We start from the raw sequence: 14574 nt of genomic DNA on the forward strand, positions 1-14574 counted from the left end.
CCCTTCTCAGTTAACTATATGGTATGGAGTTTTCTTAATATTGGAGGCCGAGCAGTGATTATATTTGCGAATATCCATGTCATTTGAACTCTGCTGGGTTGTTGCCTCATTAGCAATCATACCAATCTCCTTATTTTATATAAAGGTTCACATGAACAGGAGAATTCGAAGTTGCTGTTTTTGTGAAGCTGCTCTTTTATACAAAAGTCATGATGGATATTATAATAGTTTGTAGTAGGAGAAGACACTTTTCAGTTATTTTTTGTATAAGTTAGCATGCAGTATGGGATAAATCCCATTCTATCTTTTCCATGTGATTGATCCAAACATGCATTCAAAGAGTATTGCATGGTTTCATGAATTGTAGCAGAGTGATTTTTATGATAATTTTATATATTGTAAAAATCATTTATTTAATTACTATATTTATTATAAAGCTTAATTACGTATTTGAATATTGTATATTCAGTTTAAATTATTACTTGCAAACCCTATTTTTATGTATAGTAATATTCACGTTATTTTCTATGAATATTCATTAGGGATTTACTTGAATCATTGTATTTGATTGGCTGTTAATATTTTCGCGGTCAAGTTTAATTTCCTTTGTTTTGTACCTGTACATTTCCACGGGACGATAGCCATGACAGTCCATTGAATTTATGTCTGTTTATCTTGACCACATAGTTTACCTGTAAACCTTATATATTTTGGACAACATTATTATAGAATACTGTAAGTTACTTCTTTATTAACATTATTTATATTTTTCACGTAAACGATATTTTAGTAAAGTTTCTATTTTGTTTTGTAACGTTCTCCTCATATCGCATGTATGTAACACAAGTACACGAGATGTACATGATAGTATTTTATTAAGCTAGAAGTATATGATTTTATAATCTACGGTTTATTTGCCACGGTAGAATTGTATTGTTAATTTGCGTACATTACTATTTGATTATTGTCATGAATAGTCTATATTTTATAAATGACGGCTTATTAAGTGAAAGACGGAAAAGTGTTTCCATTTATATAAAGTTATAGTTTTGTAGTAAATAGTTTTTTTACCAAGTACAAATATGAATGAGTAAAGAATATTTGTTGCGTTGTATATTTTTATAATTAGAGTCCGAGTATTTATGTTCGTATTTTGGTTTCAGGACTCCATGTAATGTAATTATGTAGAACACATGATTGTGATGTGTATATGATGTGCCGTTAACCTTATCAGTAGTACAACTCACTCCACAAGTGGTAAGAGTATATTTATTTATAGTTTAACTTTGTTTATATTGTATTGTAAACATGAATTACCTCCCGTTAATTTGGAGCTTTTAATGAATCGATAATATTGACATCATAAGTCTTTATGATTATTATATTTGCAACTTTATGATTGTTGTATGATATTATGTAGTTAATTATTATACGTATTATATATTTTAATGAAGTCATTATTAATAAATGTAGATGTAACATTTATTATATACCGTTTGTAAGGTAAACCAGTATTTAATACAAATACACAGATACACGTAAATTACGTATCACATTCCGATTTAGTATATATTCAAAGGTCAAGCAATTGTAAAAGTACACGTGACACCCGATGTCAATTTCATAGAATGTAAACATTGAACATTGTCTACTTGCAATACATTTTACTTGCTACTTAGTTCATAACAGTTCAAGGTATTCTATATAATATTTCTGCATTATATAACCTGTGATATTCGTAAAAGTATTATATTTATGTTATACGAAATAGCTTGTTATTTATATATGTTGTATTGCTATTTCAGACTTGTTATTTACATACTGGTACAATAAAGCATCAGAACCCTTAGCTCTTGTTGGTGTTATTCATTAACGCATAGAAAACCACCTACTACAAATGGCGCCCACGTTTCGTTGGGCTGATGGCACATACCAGTTTTTGTGGAGATCCAGATGTGATGTCAGTGACCACCATTAGATGTCTCGAGTCCATGTATGCAGTGACCATGTGTGTTTGTTTACTTCCGTTATGGTACCATGTGATGAACTTTACCACGTGCTTATGTTTACTTACATTCCGACCCATGTGATCATCGTCCACGTGCGTTTGTTTACAGTTTACCGGATGACATTATAGTACCGGATGTTACTTATAGTAACTTGACTTTTTGTTTTTCACTTTTGGAAAACTGAACTTTTATTATTCTACATTGTGAAATATTGTGATTTAATTATACTTTTGTGGAACAGTGTAATTATTGGAATAGTTTTCTAGTTTAAGGTAGGACATATTTATTTACATTATATACTGTATACCACTTTGATACATTAAAACTTAGCATACATTTGAAACATTTACACACTTATAATTTATTTTTGAAATTTTACATCCACTTTTTGGGACTTTAAATATTTTTTTTTACGTCCTACATTTTGACCTTTTCATACTTTAACATTTATACATTTAAAAATTTTTTTTTTATTTTTTTTTTCCGAGGCTTACTTGGATACGAACTTAGTCTGTCAGTGGACATGTACACTTTGTTTATATAGGCGTTCTTTCATGGTGTACATGTATTGCTGATAGTGATAAACATACTTTGTAGATTACAGTAGCATAGCTACATAGAATATAGCATACACTTTTATATTTTAAATTTATTTTTCGGTATACAGTTGTAGTGTATTGTACTTACATTGAACTATAACCCACATGGTATAGGTCAATGCTCAGTTGAACTTAGCAATTATAACACACATTATGTTTTATGTGAACATTGCTAGTTGGTATTAGATACACAGTATATATATCGTTTTATAGATGTACTTTGTTTAGTGACTTGGAACTTAAGTTGATATGAATTAAAATTTATTATCATATTATTTACATATTAGACATTCACTGAGTTAGAATGAGTTAGATAGTATCTAGATTTTGAGATTGAAGATAGACATTGTTGATTATTTTTTAATATTGATTAAAAATTTCCATTTGATCATTAAGTGTGGTGGTGTTGACACTTATTAGATTGTTGCATTAATATTGAACTTGAATTAGGGTGAATGAATTGAATGTTTATAGGTACACTAGTCTACACCGTTAGCCATGTATGACCAACCGAATGAGCAATATTGCAACGCCAGGTATGACCAACACTACAACACTTACGACACTTTTCCACAGTACTATCCACCACGCAGAAAACGTCGTCGCCACCGAAGACGCAACAGACAACGTCCATACTGGGACCAGATAGAAGCTGAATACCAACCTGCTCCTACTCCGACTTATGTATCTCAACCATCCAGAGAACCTGTTATATGCTACAGATGTGGACAACCAGGCCACTATGCCTTTGCCTGCTGTGTTAGATTGGATCACACTAGAAAAGCTTGTAACTTTCAGCAGATGAACACTGAAGCTAAGATATACCAACAACGACAGTTATCAGGTGATACAGAAGGATTACTTGGTAGCCCTAATGAAGTCACAGTAGTCATCAATGGACATCAAGCAGCAGCACTACTAGATACTGGTTCTACAGTCAGTACAGTTAGCCAGTCATTCCATCGACAGTACCTTGCTGACAGTCCTATTCAGACACTCAACCAGATACTTAACATCGAATGTGCAGATGGCCAGAACATGCCATACCTTGGTTACATCTCAGCAGATTTACAGTTACCAGGTACATCTACATCAGCAGATCCTCAGCCATGCTTACTGTTAGTCGTTCCAGACAGTTCTTACAACCAGCTAGTACCACTTCTACTGGGAACCAACGTGTTGACAGCAGCTATGACTGATGTAAAGCAACGATATGGATCACGCTTTCTACAAACAGCAGATTTACATACACCTTGGTATATCACATTTAGATGTTTGCTTCTTAGAGATAAAGAACTGCAAAAGAGATGCAACAGACTTGCCATCATCAAGAGTGCTGAAGGAAAGACAATCCGTATACCACCTAACAAAGATGTCGTTCTACAGGGATACATGGACCATGAACTACCATACCATCCAGTTTGTGGACTACTACAGTCAACTGATAGAGCAGCAATACCATCAGACTTAGATATAGCTCCAACACTAGTATCATATCAGTATAGAAACAACAGCATCATACCAGTACACATCAGCAATGTAACTACCAGAACAGTGACCGTTTCGCCAAATGCCATCCTTTGCGAACTTCAACCTGTTTCAGTCACCGACATTGATGTACCAGACACCTACGAACAAGATGCATGGAATGAATCTACATTTCCAGATACACTTACTGATGATCAACTACGTAAAGCCAGAGAACTTTTACATCAATTCAGAGATGTATTCAGCACTTCAGATACTGATATAGGCCACATTACCGCCGTACAGCATAAGATAGAACTGATAGATGAAACACCATTCAAACAACGACACCGGCGTATTCCACCTGCCTTATTCGACGAAGTTAGAACACACCTTCAACAACTACTTACTGCTGGGATCATTCGTCGTTCACATTCGCCTTGGTCATCGAATGTTGTATTGGTTAGAAAGAAAGACAACAAGCTCAGAATGTGTGTAGATTATAGACAACTGAACCAGCTGACAATTAAAGACTCATATGCTCTTCCTAGAAGCGAAGAAATCCTTGACGCATTAGGAGGAAACAACTACTATACCGTCATGGACATGAAGAGTGGTTATCACCAAGTAGAGGTAGAAGAGACACACAAGGCTAGAACAGCATTTACAGTCGGCCCTCTTGGTTTCTATGAATTTAACAGACTTCCGTTTGGCCTCGTAAACAGTCCAGCAACTTACCAACGTCTCATGGAACAGATACTTGGAGATCTTCACCTAGATATATGCTTTATATACCTTGACGACTTGATCATCTTTTCTGAGACGTATGAAGAACATCTTGAAAGACTACAGATGGTACTACAACGACTAAGGGAACACAACTTGAAACTTTCGCCCAAGAAATGTGCATTCTTCAAAGATAAAGTCAAGTACATCGGCCACATAGTCTCTAAAGATGGTATTTCACCTGATCCAGATAAATTAGAGAAAGTCATCAACTGGCCTCGACCCACAACGCCAGAAGAAGTACGTCGCTTCCTTGGTTTCGTCGGTTATTACCGCAAGTTTGTCAAAGACTTCTCTAAGATAGCGAGACCGCTCACAGACTTGATGCCTGCACCAAAGAAGTCCAGTAAGAGAAAACTTAAGAAGCCAACAGTTACATCATGGGTTTGGGACAAGCCACAAGAAGATGCCTTTCAGAAGCTCAAAAGTCAACTTGCGATGCCACCAGTTCTTGGTTATCCACGTTACAAGGAACCTTTTGAATTACATACAGACGCATCTATGCTTGGTCTTGGAGCAATACTTTACCAAACACAAGAAGGAAAGAAAAGAGCCATAGCTTATGCCAGCAGAGGACTTAGCAAGACTGAGAGGAACTACCCAGTCCATAAATTAGAATTCCTTGCTCTGAAATGGTCAGTAACAGAGAAGTTTCATGATTACCTTTATGGCAACACATTTACCGTGGTTACAGACAACAACCCACTTACTTACGTCTTAACAACAGCAAAGCTAGACGCCACTGGTCATCGTTGGATAGCAAGTTTGTCATCATACAACTTTAATATCGTCTATCGACCTGGTGCTAACAACGCTGATGCAGATGCACTTTCCAGACTTCCAGAACTACTTGGTCGTACCAACACCTCCAACATTAGTACAGATTCTGTGAAAGCCATTTGTCAGTTACAGCATGCACAACCATATGTTCAGACGTTATCGATGACAACACCTAAAGCCACTGATGATCCATACTTACCATCACAACATCTAGTCAACATCAAGATGGAACAGAAGCAAGATACTTATCTTAAAGATTGGATATATTGGGTTGATGAACATCGAAAGCCACGAAAGGAACAGTTAGAACGATCACCATGGAACACTTGGTTTTTGAACAACTACGACAAATTGAAAATGGTTGATGGCGTACTCTACCGTATTATCCACGACAATGGGGAACAACATAAACAACTTGTACTACCTGAAGTCTGCATTTCCAAAGTACTTACATCATTACATGATGAGATGGGACATCAAGGCAGAGACAAAACAGTATCATTGGTTAGAGATCGTTTTGTTTGGTTTGGAATGAATAGAGATGTTGACAACTGGATATCAAACTGCGACAGATGTATTCGACGAAAGCAACCTGCAAGTCACAGAGCACCACTCATTAGTATCGAGACAACACAACCTCTTGAGCTAGTATGTATGGACTATCTCTCACTTGAAAGATCTACAGGTGGATTTGAAAACATACTAGTAATAACAGACCATTTCACTCGATATGCCTTGGCAATACCAACAAGAAACCAGACAGCGAAAACAACTGCAGACGCATTCTTTAACAACTTTGTCGTCCACTATGGTTTGCCAGAAAGAATTCACTCCGATCAAGGTGCCAACTTTGGATCCAAAATCATCAAGGAATTATGCAACATCACTGGTATGACTAAGTCAAGAACAACACCGTATCATCCAATGGGTAATGGCATCACCGAGCGTTTCAACAGGACATTACTTGGTATGCTTGGAACATTAGAGAACGTCCAGAAGAAAGATTGGAAGTCGCATGTTGCTGGTCTTGTTCATGCTTACAATTGCACTCGTCAAACATCAACTGGATTCTCTCCATACTTCCTGATGTTCGGAAGACAACCAAAGCTACCTATCGACATCGCTTTTGGAATTGGAGATGAAGCTGAACCTATTACCACAACTAAGTATGCAGAAGAAATGCAAGAAAGACTACGCAAAGCATATGATACGGCAACAAGGAACATCTTTGCTGCCCAGAAACGAAAGAAGACACACTACGACCAGAAAGTAAAAGGAGCTGTGCTAAAGCCTGGAGATAGAGTTTTAGTCAAGACTCTAGCTTTTAATGGAAAGCACAAGTTAGCAGATAGGTGGGAAGATGACCCGTACTGTATAATTAGTCAGCCTAATTGTGGAATACCAGTATACGTGGTTCAGAAAGAGAATAAAGAAGGAAGAAAGAGGACTCTACATAGGAATCTGTTCTTACCTATTGGAGATCTGCCCAAAGATATTATTGATAAAGAAAAGAAACGTCCTGCGCCCAGGCAAAGAAGAAAGAAGCAGCCCGAGGAACCGACGAAATCTGAAGGGAACAGTGAGAACAGGACCACTGATGAAGTATCAGATGAGGAGTCGGAGCAGGAGTATGGATATTATATACTTGATCAGGATACACAGGACAACACTAACAGTGATGTACCAGTTGTGGACCTACAAGAAGAAGGAACTCTTGGTTTCACTGGTGACGGCCATGATGGAGCTGAGAGTAGTGATCAGCAGGGAACTGGTTTAGGAGGGGACGCTCTTCCTGTGGACATTAATACAGCTGCAGAACCAAACCCTGTGAGTGATGAGGAACCTGAAGAAGCGACTGCTCAGACTATTGAAGAAAACACTTCTATTGATCGAAATGAGAGTGCGCCAACAGACTTATCACTAGGAGAGGCAGACGAACCCACAATAGCTCCGGAACAACAACAAAGAAGAAGACGTATATTACCGACACCACCACGAGACCCACCAGTATCAACTAGACCTCAGAGGGAAAGGAAACAACCGAAATACCTGGATGACTATGTTGTATCCAAGCAGGCTACTACTATCCAACAGCCGGATTGGTTAATGAGGATTCACTGGTTGGAGTCTGAAGCAAGAAAAGGAAGATTTAAAGGTTTAGAGATGGAGTTGTCAAGAACCATCCTCGACATCATGCGAACTGGTTAATGGCTTGCCAAGGACGTCAACCTTCAGTGAAGGGGGAAACAGTCTGGAATGACGTGGAAGTCATTTGCCTACAGCGGGGAGAATGTAGCAGAGTGATTTTTATGATAATTTTATATATTGTAAAAATCATTTATTTAATTACTATATTTATTATAAAGCTTAATTACGTATTTGAATATTGTATATTCAGTTTAAATTATTACTTGCAAACCCTATTTTTATGTATAGTAATATTCACGTTATTTTCTATGAATATTCATTAGGGATTTACTTGAATCATTGTATTTGATTGGCTGTTAATATTTTCGCGGTCAAGTTTAATTTCCTTTGTTTTGTACCTGTACATTTCCACGGGACGATAGCCATGACAGTCCATTGAATTTATGTCTGTTTATCTTGACCACATAGTTTACCTGTAAACCTTATATATTTTGGACAACATTATTATAGAATACTGTAAGTTACTTCTTTATTAACATTATTTATATTTTTCACGTAAACGATATTTTAGTAAAGTTTCTATTTTGTTTTGTAACGTTCTCCTCATATCGCATGTATGTAACACAAGTACACGAGATGTACATGATAGTATTTTATTAAGCTAGAAGTATATGATTTTATAATCTACGGTTTATTTGCCACGGTAGAATTGTATTGTTAATTTGCGTACATTACTATTTGATTATTGTCATGAATAGTCTATATTTTATAAATGACGGCTTATTAAGTGAAAGACGGAAAAGTGTTTCCATTTATATAAAGTTATAGTTTTGTAGTAAATAGTTTTTTTACCAAGTACAAATATGAATGAGTAAAGAATATTTGTTGCGTTGTATATTTTTATAATTAGAGTCCGAGTATTTATGTTCGTATTTTGGTTTCAGGACTCCATGTAATGTAATTATGTAGAACACATGATTGTGATGTGTATATGATGTGCCGTTAACCTTATCAGTAGTACAACTCACTCCACAAGTGGTAAGAGTATATTTATTTATAGTTTAACTTTGTTTATATTGTATTGTAAACATGAATTACCTCCCGTTAATTTGGAGCTTTTAATGAATCGATAATATTGACATCATAAGTCTTTATGATTATTATATTTGCAACTTTATGATTGTTGTATGATATTATGTAGTTAATTATTATACGTATTATATATTTTAATGAAGTCATTATTAATAAATGTAGATGTAACATTTATTATATACCGTTTGTAAGGTAAACCAGTATTTAATACAAATACACAGATACACGTAAATTACGTATCTCATTCCGATTTAGTATATATTCAAAGGTCAAGCAATTGTAAAAGTACACGTGACACCCGATGTCAATTTCTTAGAATGTAAACATTGAACATTGTCTACTTGCAATACATTTTACTTGCTACTTAGTTCATAACAGTTCAAGGTATTCTATATAATATTTCTGCATTATATAACCTGTGATATTCGTAAAAGTATTATATTTATGTTATACGAAATAGCTTGTTATTTATATATGTTGTATTGCTATTTCAGACTTGTTATTTACATACTGGTACAATAAAGCATCAGAACCCTTAGCTCTTGTTGGTGTTATTCATTAACGCATAGAAAACCACCTACTACAGAATGACTGGTTAACTTCTGTATTTCTTCATAGACACGGAGACTGGCAAAGTGGTATTGTGTGAAGGTTGGTGCCCAAATATTTTCTTCCCAAAAGGATTAGGCGATATAGATTATTGGTGAAACATTCAGACTATGCTGTCGTTAGCAATTTTAAGATCAGTTAATTTTGTAAATAAAAATTGAGTTGACTCATTGTGTGATCTCACTGATCTGCCAGTGATAAGTTGTTAAGCAGGGTTTTTTACATTGTAATCTTAGAGTTGTTTTTCTTTCCATAAACGTAACTTGATGTGTGCTTTTCGAGTAAGGTAAGTGCGTCAGATATCTGAAAGATTAATATAAAAAGGAAAGCATAAATTATAACAAGAATTTACAGAAATAAGAATGAGACAAAACTAAGAAAAATGGATAAAAATTAAAAATAAGGAATACAGACTAACGTGGCTACAATATACCGACTGTAGGTTGGTTAACGTCAAGTGGCAAATATTTCATGCATGTTCAGGACGATGTGATACAATATAAAGAATAGAGAATATATATAGTGGTGTGCTATAATATGAAAATAGAGAAAAATGGTAGTTTATAGTATGAAGATAAGAGAATATTAAACGTGGTGTGTTAAAATATAAAAATAGATCTTTTGGGTTGCTTGGTTATCGTCTTGTGGTAAATAATGGTAATGTTCAGGACGAAAAAATATAACAATAATTATAAAGATGAGGTCCTAAATTATAGCCCGTTGGGGATACATGTTCGAGAAATTATAACTCACCAGAAAATTAAGGTATATTGGATTGCTTTATGTACAACGGTCCACCTACGGATCCCTTTCTTAGCGCACAGAGAGCGTGGTATATCCTCTATACACGACCAGTGGCGGATCCAGAACTTGTTATAAGGAGTGCACTATACAGTCATGCTACAGTGTTTCCTTATATGATATAATCAACCAAATTTTTCCCACGAAAAAAAATCATGTCTTTAATTTTTTTTTACATGTGACAAAAATTCAGAAAAAAAAATAGCCGCTAATTACAGTTTTTTATCGTTCTTTTAAAATTGCCCATCTGCAAGTTGGGCAACATAGGATCAGCTACAAGAATGTCAGTTTTAATAGTCACATATACATGTAACGTTACACTGTTTACTGTTGTTATTATTTTTTTTAAAATATAATGGGGATAACGGAAGTGCTATTTATAGATATGTTCTATATTTAATTATTTGTTACGCCCCCTATAAATATCTGACCAGTCCGATTAATCACCCCAGACGCTATATTTAAATATGCGTCTGGGTTATCGAGACTAATCGTGCAGGTGCTTTATAACTAACAGGTTAGATGTTGTTGCAGTAAAAAATATTCATTTTAATACAATTATTAAAGTTGTATAACGTAGAATATGTTTTGTCATTCAGTTTCTTCATATTTAACTAAATTCCACTATGATGAATTCGTAATGCTAGTCATGTTTACTGTCGAATAATGATACTATTCTTTCATTTCACTGTGGAGCGAATCATTAGTATTGTATATGCGGTGCATTTTCACTGTATAATTAATTTTTTTTTATCTTTTACAGCTCATTTCTTTCAGCATGTAGAGCAAGACTTTAGTTGATTTGCTTGCTTTTTTTTTTATTGGATAATCATTATGATAACACCCAATTAAATTCAAATATTAAAAATACAGGTTAAACTATGCCTATTCATATTGTTTAAAAATGTCAATCTTATTTACAAAGTTTGTATAAACAATTATACAAACAAAGCAAGCAAGCCAACCAAAGTTTTGCTTTACATGCATTAGGAAATTAGCTGTAAAGCCTTAATTTAGCCGACTTGCTCAAACAATAGATAAAGTAAGAGAAAGATTTGATAAATTTTAACTTACGGAGGAAAGTTTGATTTTAAAACACTCTAATAAATTCAATAGAAATAACATTTATTTCAAATGTATTCCATTTAGTTTCTTGTAAAGCGTATAGGGATCTTTATCCTTATTTTTTTTTTATCCATTTCCATGACACTTCACCACTAATTACGTACATCTTGATATAGATTGCACCTTTGTTTTCCCGTTCAAAAGGTTTTACACTGGAGCCCTTTATTACTTGCTGTTCGGTGTGAGCCAAGACTTCATGTTGAAGACCGTATAATGGTCTACTTTTATAAATTGTGACTAGGATGGAGAGTTGTCTCATTGGATCCTCAATGCTATTCAACTTTGTACTAGTTTGGCTTTAAAAATATTTTGATTTGAGCGTCATTGATGAGTCTTATGAAGACGAAACGCGCGTCTGGCGTACTAAATTATAATCCTGGTACCTTTGATAACTATGTCACATACGACATCTATATATGGCTCAAAACCAAACGAGACGGGATAAAAAGGGATAAAAAAATTCACGCTACTTTTTTGATATATTTTTAATGGGTAAAATATGAGTCAAAATAGAGTAAAATAGTGGGTCGCATTTGAGTATAAGCGTCACGCCGGATTGCCGATTTTTTGCAAGCGTGACAGGTGAAAGTCAAATGATTGTGTAGTGAAAACGGGAAATGAAGTCTAGCGGGACACGGATGATTACAAAAAAATTAGTGTTGTCAACGGTTAACCGGTTGACCGGTTAACCGGTCGAACGACCGAATACCGAATACCAATAACGCTAACCGGTTAACCGGACTTTTTTCAATTTTGATAGATGTTTTATTTAAAAATTGTCGTCGTGGTTATTAATTTGTCAGATCAATTGTCCAGTATATTGATTGCTATTGTTAATCCTAAATACATAAAATTAATTAGAGCTCGGGGCAGGACCTTAAAGAAACATGATTGATAAACATGTTTTTTTAACAATAACTTTAAATCAGAAATGCGATTTAATTTTACTAATTAGTTCATTCTTGATCAGTTTTTAATCTAATATTGTGTAAACCAACATCTAAATGTGTAACCTCCGTAGTGCAAGGTTTAGTCTTTCTTTAAACGAAATGCTACCTCAAAAATTGTGAAATGCAAACCAATGTGAATGTACTCAAGGTATACGTGATAGTACGAGTAACATGCTTAGAGAAACAAACAAACAAAGGAAAGAAACAGGTCGTATGGTGACTTATAGTTATTATTTCTGTGTCATTTTGGTCTCTTGTGGAGAATTGTTTCATTGGCAATCATACCATATCTTCTTTTTTTATAATTAATCATTTCAAATTGAAACACTCCTCATTATTTTCGAAGACAACAAGAGAAAATTAAACAATGATCGGTTTCAGACAAACTCAATTCTACGAGATCAAGACGTTTTTTTTATATATTTTCCAACCTGAAGTTGGTACAAATGCTATAGTTGATACGGTGTATTTGTTTATTAAAAGCCAAACTTCTCCAAAAATCCTCACAGACAAGCCTTATAATGCCAAAAGAACAAACTTCAATTCTTTAATCGTAATGTTATGACTTGGATGAAAGGTTGTCAAATTGACACTCATACCACATCTTATAAATATGTGTACATGTAGGGTACTATTGATATGGTTTTCAAACGACAACTGAAAACTACCGGTTAACCGGTTAATCGGTCGAACGATTATCCGAGTAACCGGTTAGGCAAAAGTGTACGATTTGACAACACTAAAAAAAATAGAACTGCATAGTATAAGCGGGATACGGGAATCTGACAAAACAATAAGCGGAATACGGGAATCTGCCAAAACAGTAAGCGTGATCCGGGATCAGAACCCCCCAATGGGACCCCAGAATAAGATATTTTTGTATATTCATCCTATTGTTACAGTCATACTTTCAATAACAAAAGTATCAGATGCATGCATTTTTTTTTATATTTTTGGTCCCTTTTTCAATTTTGGGGGTCCAAATGTAAAGACAAAAGTCCTTTAATATAGATTTTTGGAATTCGTTGACATGCTGAATCTAACCGTGTATCTAGTTTGGGGATGTTGTGCCTAGTTTTTGAAATAGCCCACATAGAGTTCCAAAGGGTCTAAAATCAACAAAAATGAATTGTAGCATGCATTTCGTGTACAATAACCCAAATGTGCATGGTTTTACCTCTGCGGTAGTATCCATTCGCGGATCTAGAATTTTTCATAAGTAGGGACCCACTGACTGCCTAAGAGGGCCCGCTGCTGTCACGCTCCAGTGATTCCTTATATAAGTTAAAATCAAGGAGAAACGTAATCGGAAGAATACATATGATATTTTGAGAATCGCTTTTGTTACAAGTTTGAAAAGCTATATATTTGATGAAGAATGAATGAGGAGTTTGTATTTCAATTTGAAAATACATGTATCATAAATCCTAAAGTCATCAACTAAGTTTTTTTTCATTTGTTGCAAGTGCATTTATCACATAATTCTACAAAAAAAATTCCTCGCATCTTTGAAAATTCTACATTAATAATGACTGCACTAACAGTGATAATTCAACGCATCTGTAGTTAAAATGGATCGCTTTCAATAATCGATATGCTATATTATGATGCTTTTATAACACTTAATTGATCTTTAATGCTATGTTTGTATATTATAAAGACATATCACAATCAAAATATATTAAAACTTAACTTAAAATCCTTTAACTTGATATTTTCAAAACGTAAACAAATACAGTTTTCCCATGATTCTTTATTCTACAATAGACATACCCGCATATAACAGTAAAAATGAACTAGCTGGTTTCGCACTTTATATACACTGAGTAATGTTACCATTTGCAAAAGTTATTAAGAATAGAATTTAGGACTGATCTTGTTTTTGTAGAGCCTGCGATTTTTGTCACATGAAGCTCGATATAGGGATAGTGATCCTGCGGTGGCGGCGGCGTTAGCTAACTTCTTTTAAACGAAATATATTTTAGAAGGTGACAGACCTGGATGCTCCAAACTTTATATATAGATGCCTCATGTTACGAAGTTTCCGTCAGTCACATGTCCAATGACCTCATTTTCATGGGTCAGTGACTTCTTGAAAAAGGTAAGATTATTTGTAATGTTAAATTTTCTATTATTATAAGTGATAGGATAACTATATTTGGTATGTGCGTACCTTACAAGGTCCCCATGCCTGTCGGACAGTTTTTA

The 14574-nt window shown here is 34.7% G+C and overlaps 1 protein-coding gene and 1 long non-coding RNA gene across 2 annotated transcripts in view; one reads left to right on the forward strand and one right to left on the reverse strand.

Moving 5' to 3' along the window:
- Positions 1-14574, reverse strand: part of LOC139502678 (chitin synthase chs-2-like) — a 36146-nt gene that overhangs the window by 20774 nt on the left and 798 nt on the right. The window lies entirely within an intron of this gene.
- LOC139502464 (uncharacterized) lies at positions 372-2310 on the forward strand. Its single transcript, XR_011658854.1, has 3 exons — positions 372-735; positions 1164-1257; positions 1806-2310. It is a non-coding gene; the product is annotated as an uncharacterized lncRNA (long non-coding RNA).

Source organism: Mytilus edulis, chromosome 14 (genome assembly GCF_963676685.1).
Source record: "Mytilus edulis chromosome 14, xbMytEdul2.2, whole genome shotgun sequence".
Taxonomy (NCBI): domain Eukaryota; kingdom Metazoa; phylum Mollusca; class Bivalvia; order Mytilida; family Mytilidae; genus Mytilus; species Mytilus edulis.